A 26,102-nucleotide genomic window follows, 5' to 3' on the forward strand; every position below is an offset into this window, starting at 1 on the left:
TCCTGCATTGTCCTCTGCTTGCCTCCCCCTCAGCATGGCTCCTCTCAGCTGGACTCAGTTGAAATGTCTCAGGACACATTCAGAAAGAAACAATCTTCATATGGATCCTTACTCTATGCATGGGCCTGGGAGACGGAGTCCCTGTCCTCCAAAGCCTTCTAGCTGGAGGGTGACACGTGGTGGCGTAAACAGAGCGAGAAGAGCTAGGAAGGCGTACAGGGTGCAGCAAGACGGCTCAAAGGACAGAGGGTTTATCTCCAACGAGCCCCTCCCCTCCGATGCGCTTAATTTGTGTTCTCACTCTGAAATTATCAAAGCGTAAGAACTCTGCTGTTGGAAAAGGAAATGCCGAGATAGGACAAATTCCTTTTTTTTTTTTTTTTTAACGTCCCATGTTTTCTAATCTGGGTTTTGGAAGCAGGGCCCCTTGGCAGGAGAAGAAAAAGCACAAGCCAAGCTCTGAGCAGCAGTACTCCCAGAGCATTATGGGAAACAAAACATCAGCCCACAAACGTGGGGCCGACCCAGAGCGGACGCCTCCAGCAGCTGGGACTGATTACCGGCCCTGGTTTCACCCGTGGTCTGTTGGAGAGACGGATGGACTGAAATAGAATCCAAGAATGGGTTCTGAGAACCAACTAGAAAGAGAAGGGCCCAGAGGCACAGAGAGAACTCTCCAGAGATAAAAAGGTTACAGTGAGAGAGGATGAAACATGGAGAAGAAGCGAAAAAAAGACCCCGAATAAGAAAACTTCAAAGGAGGAAGGGCCGAAGAGACCGGCGAATGATGGAGAGAGCTCATAACTTCTTTTCCGCTGGTCCAAGGGAGCAGAGAAATTTGATGATGAAAACTGGTACGGGAAGCTCGGAGAAGGGTCGGGAGAAGTCAGTGCCGCGGGTGACCCAGCCTTAGGCTTGGAATCAGATGATGCTTCCCTGCAACAAAGTGCGGAAGTGAGTGACCCACTGATTAGGGAAGAACGTGTCTCTGTCATCCATGCAGGGCAGATGGCGTTATTTTGTCTCTCTTTCCAAACTCTGAAAAAGGATCCCCTCTTCCCACAGGTCCCATCATCCTAACAAGTCATGCACGTCAGAGAAAGGCTGTTTTCACTGCGGCACATCTGGGCAAACCAGAGTCTTCAACAGCATCTCATAACAGCACCAGCTCTTTTTGTGGGAGAAATAATGAAACACCTTATTAGTGAAACGAATATCAAAGTGCAAAAGGCCTGCCCAGGCAGAAGATGGAGGGAAATTGCTTCCTTCTGCCCCCAACCCACAGGCACAAGTCCTTTCCAAACTGGGTGGGATTTTTTTGGTGGTGGTTCTTTTCGTTTCTGTTGAGAGTTTAATGTATAAGAACACTGTTGCCCCTCGAGAGGAACGTATGCTTCTGTTATTAACATTGAGTAACTAGTGACTACGTCCCCAGTCAAAAGGACACTCCCCCCTCATTTCACTCATCTTAAAGTAGAAAATATAGTTTACTTTTAAAAGGTTATAAATGCGCTCTATAGGAAAAAACAACAGAAGAAAAATGGACCCAACCATTGTCCCACAACTCAAAGAAGATTACTTGTATCTTATAAATCCTCCCAGGCTTTTCATCACTATATACACACTCTTCCATCGCTAAATTTCTCTCCTGAAAAATCAGTAATCATAGAAGATTTACTGGGATTTTTTTTTAAAGGATATAGTGGAAATAGGCTATTGTTGGCTACCCAGCACCTGTTTTATCTTCCTTTGATAATTGTGTCCGTATTTTCTTTGTGGTATTACTTTTCCATGGAATGTACCTTGTGGGAATGCCATTTCGAATATGCTGTGTTCCCCTAACCATGGGGGTGGTGGGAATCTGACCAAGACAGGCCAATTGGATGCTCCTTTGCTGAAATTGGAATCTCGAATGAAGTGGCAGAAAGAGAGAGAGAGGAAGGGAGGAGGAAAGTTGAAACTCTTACATTCCAGTACAATTTCCAAATAAGACTGTTGCATTATTTTTATCACCTCTCTACCCTACCCTCCTCCATAAATGCCTTGACTCCTGAGCCTACTTCTCCAAACTTCTAGTCAATCCTATGAATTCCTCCATGCCCTTTCAACAAATTTTCTTTTTGCTTAAGGCCAAAAGAGTCCATTTCTGTTGCTTCCAACTCAAGAATCCTGAATGAAAATGTGGCTAAAAAGAGCGTAAGGACAAGGACACAACAAAGAAAAATCTGCCAGCTGCGTTGCTACCACTTACCAAGCACTGCCATCCTCCCAATACACCATGTTAAGAATCAATTTTCTTATGCCAAGATGTTGGTGGGGTTAATGAATTGCTTTAAAGACCTTGATTTTTCAGGGAGTTCCGTTGTGATCCAACTAGTATCCATAAGGGTACGTGTTCAATCCCTGGCCTCACTCAGTGGGTCCAGGGGTCTGGAATTGCCATGAGCTGTGGTGTAGGTCAAAGACTTGGCTCAGATCCTACCTTGCTATGGCTGTGGCATAGGCCGGCAACTGCAGCTCCGATTCCATATGAAAACCATATGCCATGGGTGTGGCCCTAAAAAGCCAAAAAAAAAAAAAAAAAGTATTTGTTTTTCTCCCCTACATATAAATCTATTCTCAGAGATGTGAAATTTTAATATCTCTTCTAAAAAGGTGGAGTCTCTTTCCCCACCCTCAAAACTGGGCTGGCCTTGTGACTTGTTTTGGCCAACAAAGTGCAGTAGAAATAAGATGTGCCCAGTCTGAATCTGTCTCAAGAGGCCTTGGGTGCTTCCACTTGCTTTCCTGGGTCCCAGCCTGCTCCAGGAGAGTGGGGCTGAGCTATTCTGCTCCACTGAAGAGTCAGACAAGAGATATCCTAACTGAGGCCATGCTAGACTGGAGTCGCCAACTGAACCTCCTGCTGAGTGCAGATCCATGAGTGAGTCCAGCCAAGATCAGCTAAGTCTGTCCCAGAGCAGCAGGGCTGTAGACTTGAGTGTAATAAGCTGTTAATTTTTTTTAAGTGTAAGGACAATAAGCGGTATTATGTATTATCTGAACAACATAATAAGGGACTATGTTCTGAAAAATATAGTTTAGTTCCTTGGGGGACAAGATACCATAAGTTGAGACTCTCCCAGAAATGCCGCAAAACACAGGATAGTCCTAATATCTCAGTTGCTTTGGTAGTTTGTGAAGCACTTGAGTCCTGGGGTCAGAAGGCCTCATGCCGCCATGTATCAGCCATGCGACATTAAGCATGTGTGTCACGGTTTCCTCATCTATAAGAAGATGAAAATAATGGAATCAATCTCAAAGTGTTAAATGGCAAAACAGGTGTAAAGGACTTAAAGAGAAATCATGCATTTTAATATTAGCCATTTTAAATCTTGTTCTTCTGTGACAGTTTGCTGCTCAGCATCAGCAGCTTTGAAATGAATCAGTCTTTTGTTTCTTTTACTCAGTTTGATCATCTTTGCCTTCTAACAGGAATAGTGGATTTCATTTAATGCATTTCTGATATATTGGCGTTGCTTCTACCATGCTGTTGTTTTGTTTTTCTATTTCTTTTGAATTCCTGCCTCCTTTGAGATAGATTAAGTGTTCGGTTTCCTCTCTTGTTAAATATGTATATTTATATATGTACAATATATAGTATATATTCTAAGTGCATGTAATTTAACAAATATAATTTATAATATATTTTATATATTATACATAGCAATATCATTTCAGTAGTTACTCTAAAGATTACCACATGAATCCCTAGTTGATTAAAGTCTAAGGTAAATGAGCATTTTATCATTGGACAACGCAAGACACAGAATCCTTGACTTTGACACATTTCCCCCCGCTCCCCCACTATGTGTGGTGTTTGGTGTGCAATATGAAGTTCTGGATACTGTTATTCTGCTCCAGGAAGGATGTGCATTTGCTTCAGTCAGGAACTTAGGCTGAAAATCCAGCCAGAGATTTTCAGAGATTTGGGTGATTTGAAGCTGGGCTTCAGTCTTTGTGAGGGCTGGTTTGTTTCCCATTCTCCTTCACTCTTGGTATGAATTTCTTGGTGGGGTTTCTCAACCTGCACCATAGATATTTTAGACTAGATCGTTCTTTGTCATGGGGATGCTGTGTGTGCATGGCACAATGTTTAGCAGCATCCTTGGCCTCTACCCACCAGAGGGTACGCATCTACTCATGCCCTACTCCGTTGTGACAACCAAAAATGTCTCCAGACATTGTCCAGTGCCCCCTGAAGGAGGAAAAGCAGCCCCATTGAGAACTACAGTCCTAGGTTGTGGCCCTATGGGATCCCCCCAAAGCCTGCAGCCCCTCGGACTGTCAAAGCCCCACTCATGTCTCAGCTTCACTGGGATGAGGTGACAGCCACTCCCAAAAGCCACTCACATCTCTGGGTCTCCCTTCTCATAGGCCCTCTCCCCGCCTTGGGGGCCCCTCTGGTGCCTTCTTCGAGCTGTCTGTTTGCTTTTCTAGTTCTCAGCAGAAATATTGATCTGAAAAGACCCTGTTCATCATGGCCAAACTCAAGAGTTCCAGTCACTTGGAAGTAAAATCTTACATCATTTTAGTTGAATATAAATACACAGGACTGAATGTTTTCTGTTGAGTTCTTTGGTGCGGGGTGCAAAGAGGGACTGTGTTACAAATGATAACAGACCTGTTCTTAGGGGAATTTGGAACTAGATAATTCTTTGTGATGGCCTCTGGTATAGGTCATTAAAGTGTACCTGTTCTTAGAGATGTTCTCCCTCTAGTTGGTATGAATATAAGCACATTTTAAAGCTAAAATAAAAAGACTTCCATTGAGCTACAAAGAAAATAAGCATTCCCCCCCATTCCCTACCCAAAAAGCATGTAGTAGAAAACTGGGGAAGGAGATGTTTATCACAACCTAAATTCAATCCCCTGCATTTTACCAGCTGTGTGACCTTGGCCAAGTCGAGGCGCGGGGTCTTCTGCAAAATGAGGCTGTGGGATTAGATGATCCATCACGGCAGTCGCTTCCAGCCCTGACAGACAAGCAGTCTATTAGAAAACAGGTTTGTGATCATTCAGCACACCAGATACAGCCAAAGGGAGGCAGCCTGTTTATGAAAAATCAGTCACATCTGATTGATCGAGTCCCATCTCAAATGATGTTTCCAGTTGAGAAAGTAAAGGAAACCCATCAGACATGGGATGATCCAGTTTCCAGATACATCTGACAAAACACATCAAAATGTCCTTCTGGGGAAACTGGAGAGGCGAGGGCCTCCTTGGACGGTTTGTAACTAGTTGATTGCTGAGACCCAAGAATCCTGACTGGCACGTAGCTGCAGAGCTCTAAAGGCGGCCCCTGGAGTTACAGCCCCATGAACAGCAGCCTCTTCCAGGCCTGTTGCTGCTCTGTGTCAACAATTTGGATGATAACCAAGAAAGCATTTCAGGGAGTTCCCATTGTGGCTCAGCAGGTTACAAACTCGATGAGTATCCATGAGGATGTGGGTTTTGACCCCTGGCCTCCCTTGGCGGGTTAAGGATCTGGCCTTGCAGAGAGCTGTGGGTGTAGGTCAAAGACTTGCAGCTATAGCTCTGAATCGACCCCTAGCCTGGGAACCTCCATATGCCGCAAGTACACCCACCCCACCAAAAAAAAAAAATTTCATCTGATGTATGGGTTTTTCAAAGATGGGATTCATAGCTAAGGTGAACTCAAAATCACATTCTTCCAATACCGCTTCAGGGGGCACCTTTTTCTTATAAAAGAAATGTTACTGGTGTTGGCCTCTTTCACGTCCGCCTTCGTACCAGTTTCATGCTCTTGGCTGCGTCATGAGCCACATGGACGCTCCGGCTTACAGTTCTCCACGCCACGTTTATTCCCCAGACTAAAACCAACACAAGACAAAATGAGATTCAGGCCTTGGGTCCCCACATACCACCGTCTACGCTTCCTCTGGGTGTTGCCTTTCTACTGAAGTTTAGAGGGTTGCAGAGGAGGAAAGTTTTGGGGATTGAGAAGAAAGCAGCTTCAAATTAAAAATCGGGTATCAACACACATCCTGCCCCACCCCCACCCCTGGAAAGACATTGTCCATTCCCTGCCAAAAAAAGAAAGCCTTCTGGCTTGGTGGCTCCTTCCTTTGCCCCAGCCCTCCAGAGAGTCACTCATGTCCCTCCAACACCCCTAGACCACCTGCCTGGGCCCCTGATAAATACTTGTCTTGACTTCAACTGGATATGCAAACTTCTGCCTTCTACTGTATATTGGGGTCTCTGTGGTTCTTATTTTCACCCATCCAGTGTGTGCCCAGGAGGGGGTTGGGAAGCAGAAAGAAACACTTGCCTTCTGCAATGAAAAGGCCTATCAAAGAATTTTCCTATAAACTCATCTCCCCAAGAGATACATTTTGCCTTTAAGATAAAGTAGACTTTAAAAGGTCTTCCCTCATGGAGGATGAACATGTGGTTACCACACAGGGGAAGGAGAGGGATAAATGAGACATTTGGGATTAGCAGATACAAACTCTATGGATAAACGGAAGCACTTGGCTGTACACCAGAAACTAGCACAACGTTGTAAATCAACTATGCTCATCAATACGATAAATCAATAACTAAAAGGTCTTCTCTGACTCTGCAATTCCACGATCCTGTGGTTTTACTTGAAATGTCTTCAAGTAGCTAAATGCTTAAGAAACAATGAACCCAAATCCACCCCACTCCACAGTCCTATATGAGGGGGTTGCGGGCCAAAAAAACGTGTGGATCAAAGGTTTCCAGAATGCAGCGATGACTGCCGTGCATTTGCACATCTCCCTTCTTTCGGCATTTGTACAAACCTGAATATATGCTCATCCCTATTCACTAAACAGAAGCTTCAAATCCAGTATAAGCATGAAGCAGGGACAAAGGATGAAAGAGAGTAAAAGTGATTTGGAGAAAAAAAAATATATAAGCACGGATCTATAGCCCCAGGGAGTAAAATGCCCACACCAGAAAAAGGAGTTGACTAAATGAGATTCAGGACTTGGGTCTCCAAATACCACTGTCTGCTTTTCCTCTGTGTTCAGGGCTGGTGGGGAGCTGAGAGCAGGCATGGCCAGCGGACATTTGCAGGCTCTGCGTGTCCGCTGGGGAAAGGGGGGTTATCAGAGCAGACGCTCTAGTAGGTGTGGGTGAGTCTGATGCCAAGTTTAAGAGCCAAATGGCATTTGCTGAGTTCCTTCCCGAACAGACCCGCTAACTCAAGCCATGCCCACCTCTGCAGTCTTTGCTGCCCTTTCAAGCACAGTAATCTTTCTTTCCTCTAATAAGAATAAACGGCTCTTGGAGGCTGAGCCTGGGCTGCCCTGTGAGACATTATGCATGATTTAGGCATCATCTTTGACAGACCACAAGAGTGTCCGTGTGTCCAGCTGGTCCTCCCCACTGCAGGCACAGTTCAGCCAGTCCACTGCAGGCTCAGACTCTCCTGGCTGGTCACACTCTTCCCACGTGTTCATCCCTAACTGGCACCTTCATTCTTAAGTCTCTATCCGAGGCCATGGGCACGGGTCTTCCAGCACCTCTGCCAAGGCCTCCTTTGAGGGAGAAGAAGAAACTTTGAAGACAATACCCTTGGTACCAGTATATTTCCCCTGTCAGCCCTCCTCTTCCTCCTCACCTTCCCCCAGACCCCGGAGTCCATAAAACTGCTGGAGCCTTTTATTCAAAATTCCCTCAACAACCAGGCAACACCCCCCATCTCTGCTCATCCACCTGACCTGCCACCAGGACCCACACCCCGATGGAGGCTACCACTTTCTCCTGGTTCAGCCTCTTGCTAATGCCATGGTGGAAGGCCCCCCTGTTTCTTTCCTTTTGGCTCCTTGATGCTTTAATTGGTCACTCCTACACCTGGCAGCTCAGCACTCTCTTGCTGAGCTCTTCTTGGAAGTAAATAAATGAATAATCAATAAGGAAATAAATAGTTAAACAGAATGGAGTAAAATATCAAATGGAAATTTTGTGTTGTCTTAGAACTTGGGTTAAAGCCCCAGAGCTGAGAAGAATGGGTGAGAAAGAAAACACAGTCCACACCCGAGCAAACTCTAACAGAAGGTACTAGGGGTAGACAGCCAGTCACTATTCCCTAAGAGGCAGCCAAGCCAGTCTTTGGACTGGTGACAACAGTCCCACCTGTGTCCCCTGCCTGGTGAGTGGGAGTGGAGATGCAGCTGGGTGGTGGCGGGGCTCTCTGCTCCCTAGGGCTGCCATGGCACAGAGCAGAGCGATGGCAGAGCCCTGGGGGAGATTTCCAGTATCCCACTGCACAGAGACCAGAGAAGGAGTCCAGTGGGGAGAGGCGGGTTGGAGCTGCCTGTGAGGGCAGAGCAAAGAGAGGCTCCTGTCCTTCTGGAGTGTCGTGGGCAAGATGCCCGACGTTCCCAGTGGGCAGAGTGGGCACCGTACAGAACCACCTGGCTTTAGTCCTCTCAGAAGGAGGCCCAGTGGAGTGAGCCCACCCTAGCAGACAGAGGTTTTGTGAGGTAAAGCATCTGGAAGGACCTATGGGGCCACAGTTCACAGCAGCGCACCTAGAACAGAGGACGGCAGGGTGGAGGCTTCCAGTGGGAGGTCTTGTCCAGAGGAAGAACCAGCAATTTTTCCCTCCCCTTGACAGTTGAGAGAGAAATACTAACAGCCCCAGTTATCCAAGAAGATCTCTTATGCCTCTCATTCCTTCCGCATCCTCCCCTTCAGCCTGACCCCCGCCATGCAGTAGAAGTAGGGTGGGAAGTGAGGAAGAAGGCGCAAAATGGGAAATCAGACAGCAATGCTCCCTCCTACTTCGGCTCAATAGCACCTTAGGTCAAGCTTGAGCCTAGAAGAACAGAAATCTTCTTAAATTGGATGAGGAACTGAAGTTTTGACATTAAATTGGATAGGACCATTTCCTATCTAAAAACAAGATGATTTTAAGACACGAAAATTATCATAAAAGCCATGGAATCTGCTTGCAATATCATCCTTGGCAAATCCTACCCAAGCAGGTTTGAAGCTGTGGTAGGTGAAAAATAAAGTTATTTTATGATCTTATCTTACCAAATATAGCTCATTCCAATGCCAGCTAGAGAAGCCAAAAAGAAACTGAGAGGGAGACAAATGAGGATGAAATCTGCTTTGGAAAGTGCCACCAGGGAAGGCTGAGGAGGCAACGGGTAGGGAGAGAAGGAGCCCTTTCTGTGAAGAGGAGGAAAGATCATTCCAGGCTGAGGGAAGTTTACGTGCAAAGGCCCTGAGGCAGAAAAGAGGACACCATGGAACTACAGGGTCACGAGCAGGACAGACACAGGGATGATGTTGGAGCCAGATCATACAAGGCAACGTGGTCCACTGTAAGGAGTTCGGTTCAATTCCCAGGGCATTCTGAGTTTAAGCTGCAAAATGACATAGTACAACTTGAGGTCTAAGATCACCGTTTATGCTGTTTGAAGAATAGATTGGGGGCAGGAGCAAAAGCCAAGGCCTACTAGAAGGATGCAATGTACTTCACAGAAGAGGCACAATAAATTCTCAGTGGTTGCTTTTCTCAGGTTTACAGACTCTGAAAATCAGAAAGACTGATGGCCATGGTACTTCAGGCTCTTCATGCTAAAGCAATCTATTGAAATTTGACAAGAACAGAAATAAAGAAACAGAAAAGAGTCTCTTGTGGGAAGTACTCCCAGCCTAATGAAAGCTACATAATGTGTTACATACCTACATAGATGCTTCCTCTCTCGATCACCAGGAAGCTCAGAACTAGATTTTAGGTTCTAGTGCAGTAATTTTCTCACCTCTTCTTCGTCACTCTATGTATTCCATTTCTAACCACAACTTAAACATGATTTCAACATGAGAATGCACGCTTTGGTTTTTCATGAGCCATCTCAAATCCACTGTAAAGATTTTTTTTGCACAATCTGTCACAAAGGGAAGAATGAGGTTTTTTTAACAAAAGAAAAAATGCTGCCAATAATCAGGAAAAAAAATGTTGTGATGCTTTTTCTCACCAACAGTTACACCGAACAAGCCACCTCTAGCGGATCCACACAGACCCACTGTCAGCCCCTGAAGTGAACTGCAAACACCTCCTGGTGTTTGAGACCCTCTCATTCTTACTCACTCTAGCCAAATTTTAATAGCTTCTATATTGTGAACTTCGAGAAGTCCTTTAATAAATATCGAGAACTTGTTCTGTGCCAGGCACCATACTAAGCACTTTACATATATTATAATAATCCATCATCACAATAACCCAATAGGTAAGAGCTATTATTACATATCCTTATTTTAGAGCTAAAGAAACTAAAGCATGAAGAGTTTCAGTAATGTGTCCAAGGTTGACCAGATGGCCAGTGGCGTCACCAGTGTTTCCACTCTAAATCCATCTGTCTCTGGGGTAAAGTTTTGGATCTGGGAACCTAACCTTAACTTCCAATGCACTGCCCATCCAGGTCCACCAGAAGGGATGTTTGCCTTAGTCCTCTAACTCATAGGCCTTGTCTGCCTGCCATAGGCACTAGCTTGGCCCTTTGCCTCACCATCCACTGTTACCCGCCACAGGAAATTTCAGGACTGGCTCAGGCCCTAAACAACCATTCTGTGTCCATGTAGGAGACAATGGGATCAAGAGACTATGGTGTGCTCCGTTAGCTTTTCATGGTTTAGGGGAGCCAGTCCTGTGCATCACCTCTCTATTATACGTTCAAGACGTCATGTTGCTAGCTTGAAATTAGCCACTGTGGGAGTATTTACACCACAGAAATTGGCAGACACAACAAACTGGGGCTTTGTTGGAGGGAAAACCACATATGCCAGTATACCACTTGAGACAGTCAATAGGGATCATAACAAATCCATCTCTTAGTCTTTTCTCATAGCCTTTGATAAACAAATCATTTTTAATTCCTAGCACTGCGTCAAAAGAAGTTCAAGTGAAACTGTACATGTGGGAGCCATTTCTTCTTGCCCAGGAGGCAAATATCCTTCCTCAACCTGTGCTGCTCTCCTCGCTGCATTGAAAGATACAGGCTAGGCAACTTTTTCACGCTTTCCTTCATTCTGTTGAGCTTGCAGTCTTGCTGGAAGGAGGGAGCCAATCTCAGGTGCGGGACATCAAATTGCTTATTGGAACAGCTGCCACTTTCAGCTGAGTAAGCAGGACATTCAAGGGTGGCACTTTCCAGCTATGGTGTGGCAGCCAGTTAAAAATCAGTGTTGGGGATAGAAAATAAGAAACAAAAGGAAAACCATCTGATGGTTTGAGAGGCGCCTCTGCCAGAAGGCTCCCACACTTTTAAACACACTGCAGGATAAAGAAAAGGATGGAAACCCCAAAATAAGAAAAACCTGCACTTGAACCTTGGCTCTTCCATGTGCTACATGTTCTGATGGGACTAAAAGGAAGGAGAGAGAGAAAAGGCGTAATGGGTATGAGGGAGCGATCTCAAGTCTGAAGAATAGACCCTGCACTGTGACAGGAATGCAGGGAAGAGTTTAGTACGACACTCATCCACTTGCTTATTCATTGTTCACTGGGCATCTACTATGTGCCATGAGCTACAACACATATAGTTGAGACCAAAAGAGATACGGCTCCTGCCATCAAGGAGCTTACAATCTAGTGGTGAATGGGAACATTAAATGTGTCGTATTAAGAAGGCGTGATGTTGGTTATGATAAAGAAAATAAATGAGCCACAGGAGCATCATGGGGAGGACTCGTGGCTGACCTGGTGCAGGGATCACAGAATGAAGTCCTGCTCACAGAGAGAAAGGGTGATCAAAAAAGCCAGAACAGAGAAGCTGACGGCATGACACATATAGTTGAGACCAAAAGAGATACGGCATCACTCTTGCACCAGGATGGGCCACCATGGATTTGGACATCAGAGATCTAGGCTCCAGTCCTTACGCAACCGCTGACAAACCGAGCAAGTTATTAACCTCCATGAGCTGGGTCTCCCGGTCACGGAGGGACAGTGATCCTTACCTTCCAGGTTTACTATTCAAAGTAGGTTAGTGTGGGGTACAGGACTCAGCATGGTGCATGGCTCATCACAGGTGCTCAATTAAAGACAGCTACATATAAAGATTGATCAATGAGAATTTTTTAAATTAAGGATCTCTTAAACTGCACACACAAGCCACTTGGTGAGTAAGCGCCAAAATATCCATCAGCGGAAGGATTTAATGAGGCTTAGAGGTCCTGTCCTGTGAGGCAGCGCGAGGGTCAGCACAGCAAGAGGCTTCGAAAGTGCTTGCATTAGACACATCCAGGGTGGTCAGCATTTGTTTGCAGCAGTCGCAGGAACATTCACTGTCCTTTCCAAGCTACCTTGTTCGGCTTTCCCCCAAACATAGTTTCCGCCTGCAGTAACTCTAATTCGCAGATTTTCCCAGGTAAGTTTCCTTTTCATTCTTATCAATAAATAGCCATTTCCTTTTATTTGCGGGCATTTCCCTTTGTTTATCTTTCTTTTCTTTTATAATAGTTTATGTTTATATTATTTTACAACGTTTTATATTGTTTTCTTGTATTGTATCAGGGAAAACATGGTCACTATAGAGCCCTAAAGGCTCCTAAAAGTTTCAGTTGGAAGAGATCAATTCAGTAGCTTCCCTAAAATGTGTCATTTTTCCTCCCTCTTGATGTATGTAAATGGAAAAAGTCTGTGATACTTTCAGCACACTGGATCTGCAGCAGGGGTGATAAGGCTGCCATGCCTTGTCTCCTTTGTACCTTTGCTCATCTTTGGCATCAATTATCAAAGAAGATAACAACATACGAGTTGATCAATCTCCCCACTTTAATTTAGCAAGACAGGTCATAATGGCTTTGTTCCTTGGCCGACATGCCAGAGAGCTGTTTTCACATATTAATGTGACATGACTGGGAGGGTCATAATAGCCATGACAAGATAAAGGGAATTAGTTAAAACTTAATTAAAACCACATGGATAACAAGTAAAACACTATATGTTTAGTAACCTGAATTCTTCGTTGCTGGGTTGGCAAAAAAAGGGAAGATGCTTTGTAGTAAGCACAAGGCCCCCAATTAATAAAGAGCATTTCACCCCGATCTGAAATGATCAGATCAAAATCAGAATCAAAAGGAAATGAAATTGGTGATTCGGATACCTCTCAGCCCCCTCCCAGCCCACCCTGTACAGAAGTAACAAGGGTGGAGTTCTCGTCAACCCCAAGATAGAAGCACTGAGCCAATGGTTACGACTTTGTAATATGCTTATTAAAAGCTGATTCTTGGGACCTAATCTCAGACATTCTGATTCATTGAGCCTGGGGAGGCAGGCCTGAAATCTTCATTTTAAGCTAGCCCCTTTCAGTGTTAAAGTTATTTCAGATAAAGTTATTCCTGTGCATTTGGTTATATTAGACAATGGGGGAGTTCCCACTGTGGTTTAGTGGGTTAAGGACCTAACGTTGTCTCTGCGAGGATGCAGGTTCTATTCCTGACCTGGCCCGGTGGGCTAAGGATTTGGCATTGTGGCAAGTTGGGGCATGGGTCCCAGAGGAGACTCAGATCCCACATTGCTGTGGCTGGGATGTAGGCCTGGGCCAGGAACTTCCGTATGTCACAGGTGTGGCCATGAACAGAAAAAAAAAAAAATAGACAATGGGGTGAGATACTATGAGATTATGTAAATATCCTGCTCTGGGTTCAACTTTTACCCCCTAGTTTTAACAGCCATGGATGAGCCTTATCTGAACCCATTATCACTATCATGGTTGTACAAAGGTGATTTTTCTAACTCCTATATTTATTAGTTCACATTTATTTCTTTAGACCTGTTAGTTAGGATATATTATTTCTTCCTTGTCCCTTTCTACATTTATTAGCTGACATTTTACTCTAAGGAAGTTCTCTGCCATTGATTGAGTATGGGTACCTACTTTATTCAGTGGGTAACTGATCCATTACTGTGACTTATTTTTAATGCTCCTCTCTTCCCAAATTTGAGCAGAGGTAGCCCCTTCAAGCTGGCTCCTAGAACCCTTCAGCATGTCCTGCTTTCTGAACACCAAGATCTTCCAAGCTTCTCTGTACTTCCCTGCCCAGCCCTGGAATCAGACATTTCTGGAAGGAGCCTTCATTCCTCTTAGTGGATGAGCCACAGTATTTGAAAATAAATTACTGCACTGAGAAGGACCCAGCATTATCTCTGTAGTATTCCAGCCCCAAATGCCCTTCGCAAATCTATTTGTAAGAAAACATTAGGCAAACTCAAATTGAAGGGTTTTCCACCAAGTAAGGGGCCTGTGCTCTTCAAAAATGTTGGTACTGGAGTTCCCATCATGGTTCAGCGGTTAACGAACCTAACTAGTATCCATGAGGATGCAGGTTCGATCCCTGGCCTCGTTCAATGGGTTAAGGATCTGATGTTGCCGTGAGCCATGGTGTCGTTCACAGACTCAGCTCGGATCCCAGGTTGCTGTGGCTGTGGCTGTGGTATAAGCCGGCAGCTGTGGCTCCAATTCAACCCCTAGCCTGGAAACTTCCATATACCCCAGGTATGGCCCTGGTCGGTGGACCACTCTCAGAGCTGGACCACTCTCGGAGCATCACGGACTCAACACACTGAGGAGAATGGCCACCCAAGCACGTTCATAGAATTTTGTTTCTCTCTCTCCTATGCCCTATCCCTTGTCCATTTTCTTTTCTTTCTTTCTTTTTTTTTTTTTAGGGCCACACCCTCAGCATATGGAGGTTCCCAGGCTAGGGGCTGAATCAGAGCCACAGCTGCCAGCCACAGCCACAGCCACAGTAATGCCAGACCTGAGCCCTGTCTGCAACCTACACCAAAACTCACAGCAGTGCCAGATCAAACCCACAACCTCATGGTTCCTAGTCAGGTTCATTTCCATTGCACCACGACAGGAACTCCCCCTTGCTCATTTTCTAAAGGGCTGTTCACTGAAAGAAGTTGCTAAGAAAAGCCAATCAAAAGAAGACCAAAAAAAAAAAAAAGAGAGAGAGAGAGAGATAGAAAGAAAAAAGAGAACTAAGACATGCATAGCTCTGCACTAGAGGTTGATTAGGGTCAAAAGAAGATATATTTAAACCTAATTAAGATAAAGGATTCCTCCTTTGGCTGAATCTCCAAGAGTAAAAGCTCTGAGGACACATCAACTTCTGTCAGATTCCTGTCAGAAAAATATCCCATCAAAGCAGCACCCTGACAGCTTTGAAGAGTGACAGTCCTGCCTGTCGTTCTGCAGGCGTTCTTATTATAAAACTCAAGCAATCATACTAATACCTTAATCCCGATTATTTTAAACTTTACAAAACCCTTTTACATGCATGAATGCCGTTCTCACTTTCTCAACCTGTGATTGCTCCTATGAAATTGGAAGCTATGGACTCCTTCAGAGTAGGGGTCGTGCCTTGGTTATGTTTGTCTCCCCAGCTTTTGGCCAAGGTCTGGCATCTTGCAGGAGTTCAGCAGATACTGGTGTAATAAGAGATTCCGCCCACCCCGCCCGGTCTTCAAGTACCTAATAGTACATTTCACTGAACTGAAGTTACCATCAGTTACTATCATCCACTCTTATTTTATGTATCTCTAAGAAAGAAAAACAAATGGTGCCATCTAAACTTGGCAAGCCACTGATTGCAAGATACATCACAATCTCAGAGATGTTAAAATGTGGGGGCATGGCCGGAGAATTGAGACTCTGCAGAAGCGCTGCTCTGCCATGGGGTCCCCTGCCCAGCACAGCCAGGAGAATGATAATGGCCTAACACTAGAGTTGTTGATGATAACCAGAGGAAGGGAGGGAGACAAAGAGGATCGAGGAGATGTTTCTTTACAGCACAGAATGTATCGCAGGTTTGATGACTTTGGGGCAGGCGGGAATCTTAGACTGTAGTCAAGTTGGCAGCCACCTGTGCTCAGGAAGACTATCAATAGGTTCTTGCCTTTCCAGGAAAAGGCGCAGGCCAGGTGAACAGCAGCAGCCATGGGACAGAGTTCCAAGCCCAATGGCCCTTTAACAGAAAGCGCACTGGGGGAGGAGGAGAAGGAGGAGGAAAGGAAGCTATGTCTTTACTGTCTTGTTACACAATCTGTATAGTCGCTATCACGGGAACCCAGAGCTACAGAAACCCAGTGAGTGAGGATGCTTGGAACGACGGCAGAGAAAGAGACTAAGCATTCGCAGCCCCAGGGATAAACGCCTTGATTCTGAGCAGACACCTTTCTGCTAGGAGTCAAGGAGCCATATTTTTGTGTTGCCAAAGGAGTCGCTCCCGACAGGGGATTATATTAAATGCCAGATTCTAAGGCCCAGCAGGACAAATGAAATCTGAATGGCCCTCAAATGATCTCATCCCTACCTGGGTGAGGTACCTGTCACCAGAACTCAGAGGGATGGCCACACCCCAGGCTGCCCTGCAGCTGCCTTTATTTGAGTGGAAGGGTCACTTGTTGAGATTCTCCCCTTAAGTAAGGACCTTGGGCCAGTCACCCTGTGCCTTAGTTTCCTTGTCTATGACATGGTGAGAGGCGTGGTACTCACCTCACCTTGACATGAGGCTGGAATCAATTAATCCATGAAAACTTTTATAACAGTGCCTGACAGAAAGCAATCGCTCAATGCAAGTTAGTTATTTTTACTGTTATTGACTGACATACAATTGTACGTAATTGACACAGCAACACAACTCCATACTAGACTAGGGGCATGCAACAGGTTACATAAGCTGGCAGGGTTCCCAAACTCTTACCCTAAATTTTAAAAATATACATATATATATAGAGAGAGAGAGACTTCTACAGGCAACAGGGAACTGAAAACAGGCAAACAAACTGCAACTGCTAGAAAGAGTCCAGCTCCAAAAACTCAGGAGCATGAACTTGCAAGGACCATGACCAGGCCGCTCCCCACGAAGCCACCCCACCGCAGCTCTGGGTCTCCTTTCCAGATGCGGATTGTGTGCTGCGTAATCTTGTGCACGAAAACATTAACCGCTGGAATGAAAAGTGTCTGTTAATAAACCAGCACACCGCTCCCACTGCCAGCCCCCTGTGGCCTCGTCCCCCGTCTGGAGCTGCACTGCAGGCGCATCTCATTTGTCAGCTGGTTCAACGGCTCTGGCACGACAGGCTTTGGAAACGTGAAAGATCCCAAATTATCTTCTCCCGAGGTGAGAAATCAAGTATGGTGCCCACAAGCCCAGACAGTTTACATGCCAAATAAACAAAACGCAACAGGAGCGAGGGTATCAATCTCGTAACAGGTTAGGGAAAACACGTTTATTTCTTATCTGAAAGATTAATGAACCAGGCTGTAACCTCACCTCTAATGGTGGCGGAACAGAAACGAGGCGCTGTTATTAATCTCTTCTGCTGTAACATCATAATGCCACGTCACCAAAGTTCATAAAGAAAGGAAATACGCTTATCTGTGGAATTATTTAAAAATACCCAGTGGCTGGTCATTAACGCCAAATTATTCGATGTTTCTCAGATACACTGCTGCTTTTAAAAAATATATATTAGGTGGAGTCCAGCTAATAAAAATATCATCTTACTAAATAAAACTGTTTTCCTGCTCTAGACAGCTATAAAGATTATTTATTTACATAGCTTTTTACTGGTATATTTTTAAAAGCTATTGATGCTGTATATCTTTCGGACGTTTGGCTGAATTTACTTGCTCCATTTGCCCCTCAGTTTATTTCTCCCTCTTGATTCCCCCCTGATTCTACCTCTGAGCTGGGACCAAACCCTTGAAAATCCAGGGTGAGGAAGGAGAAGATGGCAGAAGGAATATGAGGAAAGAAAACTTGGTTGCCTTGAGGACAGATAACCTCCAGAGCAGACTGGATGCTTTCGGAGGCTCGATCACAGAGTCCAGCACCTGTTCTATCTCAAAATTCTGGCCAAAATGGTTGTATATTTCATGAAACTTCACATGGTTAAAAATAATCATAGCCTTGGAGCTTTTTTCCACATGGAATGTATAATATGTTTTTCCTTAGAACTCCATAGTCCATCAACGAGACTCTGAGTAAGTACAGAGGAGAGATTCATCCGAAGGAAAATCAATTTTACTGGAAAAGCAAGGAATAGCAATGCCTAGAGACGCAAAGGCAATATTTACGGAGAATCTCCAACTGGGGAAGGAGGCTGGGATCTGGGGCTATGTCTGCACTGCTGAATTGGGCAATGGACTTTGGATGCAAGTTCAAGTTGTTTCACCATGTTACATTCCTGTGTAAACTAGTTTGAAAAGAAAATGAAAATGAACAAACACAGAAGGTCAGCTATTAGTCTAAGAGATCAACTGTGCTCACCTGCCAACCGAGGGAATTCTAGACACATCAGGTAGTGAAATGATCCTTTGGCTTCTGTGGGGAGGTGGGAGGGTAATGTTTCAATTAAGGTTTTGTTCCACATCTAAATTATCCAAGCCATGCAGAGTCAACACACATAGCAAACATTCAAGATACAGTACATGCAAAATGAGCTTTTCTGCTAAGGGGTGGGTGATCACATGACTACAAGACACCTTCACTTAAGAGGAAACTACTAAACGAGGGGAAAAGCCCAGAACCCACTATTTCCTCTTTGTGAACACCTCCCTTCTTATACCAAAGACTTCAACAAGTGGAAGGAAGGCATACACCAAAGATTTCTGAAACTGTGGTCTGGAACCCCTGTAATCCTGGGGGCGCTGTTAGCTGGAACACTCTGGCCAAACCATTCTATGTCTTATATTTGTTGGTGAAAGGCACAAGGTCTAATTCTACTACTGAGAACGGAGAAGAGCATTCAAGTGTTGATTCCCTTTTTCCTTGTCCATGAAATCTTCCCCATGACTAGAAAGACCTAAAGAGAAATGCATGGAGTAGGCATCTTCCTTTCTTCTCACCAGTAAGATCAAACCAAGACAAGAGCTTAATTCCTCACAATAACAACCTAAGGAATTATATTTAATGCCTACATAAAGGCACTGGGATAAGTGCTTCCTTGAAAGAATAAGAAGACACCATGCAGCTTAATGGGGAAGGAAGGTCTGGAAGCAAGTAATTAAATATACTGGGTTAGGTTTTACACTGAGATAAATGAAAACGTTATGTGACATGACAAAGGGATCCACAACGCCTATATCAAAGTCATGGAAGCCTCCCAGAAAAAGCATCATTGACTTGGGTTATAAATGACCAGCAGGAACTGGTCAGCTGGAGAAGCGGGGGAAGGACACTCTGCCATAAGGAAACGACATTCAAAGCCATCAAGGTATTTGAGTGCAGAGTGCAGATCGTGTCCCTGAATAGTAAGCAGGGTGGGAGTGCCAACACACAAAGAAACCAGGAAGGTAGAGAAGAACAGGTTCTCAGGATCTTGTTTACCATGCTAAGGAGGATGGAGCTATTCTGGAGTTGAAGTGGAAGGCCAAGGGAAATTTTAAATCAGGGGAGCAATTGAGTGAGACTGGACCACTGGGGGCTGTGTAGAGGATGAGAGAGAAGAGAGAAAGACATTTATAGACGCTTTTGTAATTGTCTAGGTAGGAGATGATTCTGGCTTGACCTGAAGTATCAGCAAGAGGAATAAACAGGAGTAAATCAGGAAGACAATTTTGATTTAGAATTGTAGAATACATTGGCTAATTAAATAGGGAGAATAAAGGAAGAGAGGAGAAATGGATGGTGAGATTTTTCTCTTGACTGGTTGGGTGGAAATTGACATCATTAATCAAGGAGAATCAGGTTTGGACAGATTGGGTATGAGATGCCAAAGGGAAGTCAAGCATTGCTGTCCAATAAAGAATGGAAAGTATTAATCTAGTTAGGACATTTTATTTGTAGTAAGACATTTTATTTGTAGTAGGATATTTTATTTGTTGTCATTTCTTATGATTTAGTTCCTAAAATGTTTAGAAAGTTTGACAAGTATTCAGAGAGAGTAAAAATATGTATCCTCTTGGAACTTATATTTCTAGAGAACCTCAACTAAAATTTTTGCCTATTCTGGAGTTCCCTTCATGGCTCAGTGGAAACAAATCTGACTAGCATCCATGAGGACACAGGTTCGATCCCCAGCCTTGCTCACTGGGTTAAGGATCTGGCATTGCCATGAGTTGTGGTGTAGACCGCAGACGTGGCTCAGATCTGGCATTGCTGTGGCTGTGGTGTAGGCCAGTGGCTACAGCCCCAATTCGACCCCTTGCCTGGGGACCTCCATATGCTGCAGGTGTGGCCCTAAAAATAAATAAATAAATAAATAAATAAATAAATAAATAAATAAATAAAATTTTTGTCTATTCAATTCTTCTCCAAACTCCCATTTTTCCTTCATGGTAAAGATCAGTGCCCATGTGCAGATGGCTTCTTCTATTCCCACATCTCATAGTTATCTATCCCCCCTCTGAACACTGCTGTCAAAGTGTGTGTTCACAATGCCTTTTCTTGGGTTATTTATTAGGAGACCTGCAGCTAATTTTATCACTTAAGTTTTTTTCACAAATATGTGCCTTGCTCTTCCCAAATAAATTGGGAATATCTTCAAAGGCAAGAGCTGTATTTCATTCTTCTTTTATGAGCTCTAAAGACTTGCACAGTGTCCATCAGAAAAAGGCAGCTTGGTTGAGCCAGACTTCGAATCCCAGCTTTTTCACTAACTTGCTGCCTTGGGCAAACGTGCTCAATGTTTCAAATTCCTCATATAAAAATGAAGACAATAACCATGCTCACTTCATAAAGTTGCTATGAAAATTAAGTGAGATGACACAGACAAAGCACTTCCTAAGTTCCTGGGATATAGCAAGAGTTTAACCAGCACTTCTGTCAGGACAAGTTAGGATGTGCTGCGTTAACAAACAACCTCAGTATTTCAGTGGCTTAAAATAAGTCGGATTGATTTCTTTTTCTTTTTTCTTTTCTTTAAAGGATGCACCTGCAGCATATGGCTATTCCCAGGCTAGGGGTCAAATTGTAGTTACAGCCACCAGCCTATGCCACAGCCACAGCAATGCCAAATCCGAGTCCTCTGAGATCCACACCGCAGCTCACGGGCAACGCTGGATCCTAACCCACTGAGCGAGGCTGGGAATCAAACCTGCATCCTCATGGGTACTAGTTGGGCTCATTACCACTGAACCATGATGGGAACTCCTGATTTCCTTCTCATGTTACACACTGAATGGCTCTAGAAGGAATTTTTGCTCAGCACATCACTCAAGGACCCAGGCTGACCATCAACATCATCTTGAATGTTGCTATTTGCCTTGTTGGAGGGAGTGAGAACCTGGAAGGTCTTACACCAGTAAGTAACTATTCCACATTATAGATGATATGTCACACCTCCACTCAAAATTCCTTAGCCACAGTAGTCACATGGCCTCATCCAATTACGCAGGGTTGAAGAAATACAATCCTATCATGTGCCCAGAAGGAAAAGGATACCTCAGCTGAGGACCTCTTGTGGCTACCAAAATATTAGTTGTGCTGTTGTCATGTTGTTGCTGCCTAAATAACTACTTCGGATAAGGTCAGATTCATCATTCTAGAGATTCTGTTAGCTAGTAATATCGGCACCAGTAAAATGTTCACACAAGCAACGGAGAAGGAAGAAAGAAGATGAGTTTGAGATGCATTTAGGAAGTGGAATTGATAAGAGTTGGGGATTGGATTCTGCAGCAGGGGGAGTGTGTGTAACAAAGACGACTCCCAGGTATGTCTGGCTTGACTAATTGGCAAACCACCTTCATCTCTTGTCAGAGCATCTTTAATAACCCCTCGGTGGGCTTGGCCTTATCGACTCCTGACCTCTAGCAATTCATTCTATACTGTGACCAGAATGATCTTTTAAAACCCAAATCTCATGTCACCCTGCTGCTTATGCTGCTTAAAACATTCAATGGCTTCCCCTTATTTTTAAGACAAAAGTCCAAATTTGTTAATGCAGCTCCAAAAGTTCTGCATGTTCTCACTGCAGCACCTTCTTAAAGTATATTTTACATCATCCCTGTTTTGCTCTCTGTATTCCAACTTTTTCTGTTCTTCAAACTCATCCTGTTTCTTTCTACCCCAGGACCTTTACACATGCTGTTCCCTTGGCCTGGAACTCTCCTACCACCACCTACTCCTTACTTGCCTAGGCAACAGGGTTTCAGATACGACCTCCAAAGTTTACTTCCTCCAGCTCAGCTCTTCTGCAATTTCTCAGCACCTGGCACTGCTGGTTTATAGCACCTGTCGCAACTGTACTTCATTTGTGAATATAAAACTGTTTGTTTTATATTTATCCTCCTGTTAGATGGTAACAGAGATTTTGTCTCTTCTGTTCATGCTACTCTAATTCCAGTGTGTAACACAGCTCGTAAGACATGACAGGACTTCAGTAAACACTTACTGACTGAATAAATGGATGGATGGATGGATGGATGGATGGACAATTATCTCTACAAACAAAAATTTTAGGACAGTATAATAGTCAATAAAGGTATGATTATAATTTATCCAACCATTCTCCTATTTCTGGCCATCTAAATTGTTTTCAAATGTTTACTACTATGCCAAAAATACAGAGAGAGGTATAAAAACAAAAATATTATTTAAACATATAGAACAAAATTTCTTTTAGGAGAGCAACTTAATTTGGGGGAAACACTTATGAAAAGTTTGGGATGCTCTGATACTTTAGGGATCTATGGAAATTGGCCCCCAAAACTTTAAAGAAGAGGAGTTAACTGCCCTCACTGAAACAGGAAATGGATTTTCTCATTGTTCTGAGAGAGAGAGTGAGTGAATAGAAGAACGAGAATGAAGGAGTGAAGAGAGAGAGGCAGGCAGGAGGTGATGGTGGGTGCTAGGTGGGCCATAAGAGGAGCCCTGAGCACAGGGTGGCCAAAAAACTATGGAGGGCAGAACATGGTTTGTGGTGCACCTGTCCCCATGAATCCTGGCTCTTAGATAAGATTTGGGGGGGGATTTTCCCTCGAGTACTGATGAAAGAGCTGGATTTCATCTGGATTGACATGTAAAAAAAGAAGCTTCATGAAAAGAAAAAAGCAGGAGGCAAAAAGTCAGAACATCGCCCAGTATTATCCTGATCTCCAAGGCCCAGGGCAAGAAGAAGCCAGGTCACGTTTGGTTGCAAAACCAACCTGAAAACAAACTTTTGGAGAGTGATATAGGCACATTCTCTCCCTCGATCTCATTCTCTCTCCCCCTTCTCCCTCTCTCACCTAAGATTGTCTCCTTTAGGATAAATTTCCAAAACTGAAATTACTGGATAAAAGGTGACACACTGTTTCAGGTAAAATGTTTTCTAGCAATACACAGCCCCACTTTTCTTTTCCAGACGGAAATTCTAAAGAATAAAGCAGTGTTGTCCTTAGAAATGGTTGTCTTAGATGGTAAGTTCCAGTTCCTTCCAGTTAAAAGTCATCTGTCTTATAGTCTTTAAAACTACACACTCCGTAAGTCCTTAATAAATGACTATTGAATTAAATTCCTAGGACAGCTAGTGCTCAAAACTAGTCATGTTTATAGGTACTTTTTATTCCCCTATCGCTAAGAAAGCTGCACTATATCTTGAATTATAAGTCCTTCTTCTTCTGACTTATAAATAACTCAAGTCTTCAAAATCATGCTGTGTATGTTATAACAATCTTGGTTCTACGAATTTTCTAATTCTGTGAAAGTATTTTTTTTTTTTTTTTTTAGGGCTGAAGTGAAGTTCCCAGGCTAGGGGTCAAATCAGAGCTGCAGCTGTTGGCCTACACCATAACCACAGCAATGCATGATCTGAACTGCATCTGTGACCTACACCACCGCTTGTGCAACACTGGATCCCTAACCCACTGAGCAAGGCCAGGGATCATACCTGCATCTTCATGGATACTAGTCAGATTCATTACCACTGAACAAAAACAGGAACTCCCAGGCTCATTTTTTAAAGCATCTTAACACATATACTACTGACCAGCATAATAAATTCACAGTGATTACCTAAATCTTCCTGAAATTCAAGTAAGATTTTGCTTGTGTTTAGTTTTTTAAAATGTAAAATGACAGAGTTTTCATTGTGGCTCAGTGGGTTAAGAACCCAACATAGTATCCATGAGGATTTGGGTCCAATGCCTGGCCTCGCTTAGTGGGTTAAGGATCTGGCATTGAAGCAAGCTGTGGCATAGGTCACAGGTGGCGGCTCGGATCCCATGTTGCCTTGGCTGTGGTATAGGCCTCAGCTGTAGCTCTGATTCAAACCCTGGCCCAGGAACTTCTATACCCCACAGGTGCAGCCATAAAAAGAAAAAAATTATTTTAGGCCATTACTTCCTTTTTTTAACCTAATTTGATTCTTCTCTTTAATGTACTTCATTAAAAACCTAGCCAATATCAGAATTAATCATATGGTTGACAACAGCAAGAAAATGGAATATTAATTTCAGGATTTGTCAAGATGCCACTTGCTTGGAATCTGTTGACCCAAGTTGGAAAAAGAAATAAGTAGCTCTAAGACAAAAAATAATAATAATAATAACCTGTAACAATCCACTAAATAGCCATTTCACTTTCTATTTATACTTTATCAATACCTTAAAGTTTTTTTAAATCAAAATTATTCTCATTCTGCAATTGATCACTTGGCCTCATACATTTGTGGTTGGGTTAGTCTGACCATATAATGTTTTCAAGGGCACAACAATATCACCTTTAGAAACTTATGCTAGAGTTATATTCTCATGAAGAGTCATGTACAAGAAGGCTTATTATGGAATTTTTTGTAATACCAAAAGGCAGGAAAGGAAACCATGTAAATCTCCAGCATTTGAGGGCTAGTTAAATAAACTAAGCAAACTGCAGCCAATTAAAAAAAAATGAGATATAGCTACCCCTGCCAATACGAAGTGAATTCTAAGATATAGTTTAAGTGAATAAAGCAAACTGCAGAATATTGTGTATAATACACATTTTATATGCTTGAAATATTTCACTCATAATGATTTATTATTTTTATTTAATACTTACTTTAATTTCATAATATTTATTATTATTATTTAACTCAAATAATTATGTGGGAAAAGACACGAGACATAGTTTTGAGATAGAAAGAAAACTTACTTTTCACTGAGAAGTTTTCATTTTTTACCATGAACATATATTAATGTTTAAATAAAGGGAGACAATGAAATGGGGGGAAGGAGGAACTTTGGGTCTATATTTCATAAAAACAATCAAAATTCCTATCACTTTCAGATAATGGTAATCAATTCAGATTGAAAATTTGCTACAACTTTATCTCCAACCCCATCCGCAGCATTTTGACATCTCACCAAATCTTACTAAGAGTTTTAACCTCATGCCAAGCAGTCATGTATTCAGTCATTCATTCATTCATTCATTCGTTCACTCAGTTCACACTAACTGTGAGCCTATATGATGCCAGGTCCTGTGTCATAGGATCTCAGCTGTAAGCAAGAGCAAAGACAGGTCCTGACCTCCTTGAGAGCAGGGTCCACTGAGAATACAACCTTGGATGTAAGTAACTAGACGAATGTTGATGGTTCTGAGAAGTACTTGGAGGGGCTTACAGCAGTCTTGGTGTTGGGGAAGAACCTTGGAGGTAGAGATGTTCGAACTGATACCTGTAAGATACGTGGGTGGTAACCAGGTGACTGGGGAGAGTAAGACTTGTTCCAAGAAGAGATGGGCAGATAGTATCTAAGAGAGGGTTCCGGGAAAGAGAGAGCTGTGCTGGGAGAGACTGAAAGACATTAAGTTCAGAGGAAAGGATGGAGAGTGATGAAGCTGGAGAGACCATCAGGGAGCAGATCTGGGGGACCTGAGCTGGATTAGGGACTCAAGACCTCATTCTAATGACAGAGAGAACCACAGCATGACTATAAGTGTGTGTATTAGTTTCTTCGAGCTGCTGTAACAAGTTGTAAAAAATGGTATGGCTTAAACCAACAGAAATTTATTTCCTCACAGTTCTGAAGGCTAAAAGTCTGAAAGCCAGGTGTCCACGGGCCATGCTCCTTCCGGATGCTCTAGGGAAGGACCCTCCCCAGCCTCTTCCCAAATTCCGGTGGTTGCTAGCTGTCTTTGCCTTT

General features: G+C 43.5%; 1 long non-coding RNA gene across 2 annotated transcripts in view; it reads right to left on the bottom strand.

Moving 5' to 3' along the window:
• Positions 1-4,928: 4,928 nt before the first annotated feature.
• The window catches only part of LOC125138097 (uncharacterized), a 156,458-nt gene continuing 135,284 nt past the window's right edge, over positions 4,929-26,102 (bottom strand). For both annotated transcript variants that reach the window (XR_007137576.1, XR_007137575.1), the window contains one exon: positions 4,929-5,015. This is a non-coding gene — a long non-coding RNA (uncharacterized LOC125138097). The remainder of the gene's footprint in view (positions 5,016-26,102) is intronic.

Source organism: Phacochoerus africanus, chromosome 10 (assembly GCF_016906955.1).
Source record: "Phacochoerus africanus isolate WHEZ1 chromosome 10, ROS_Pafr_v1, whole genome shotgun sequence".
Classification (NCBI taxonomy): Eukaryota; Metazoa; Chordata; class Mammalia; order Artiodactyla; family Suidae; genus Phacochoerus; species Phacochoerus africanus.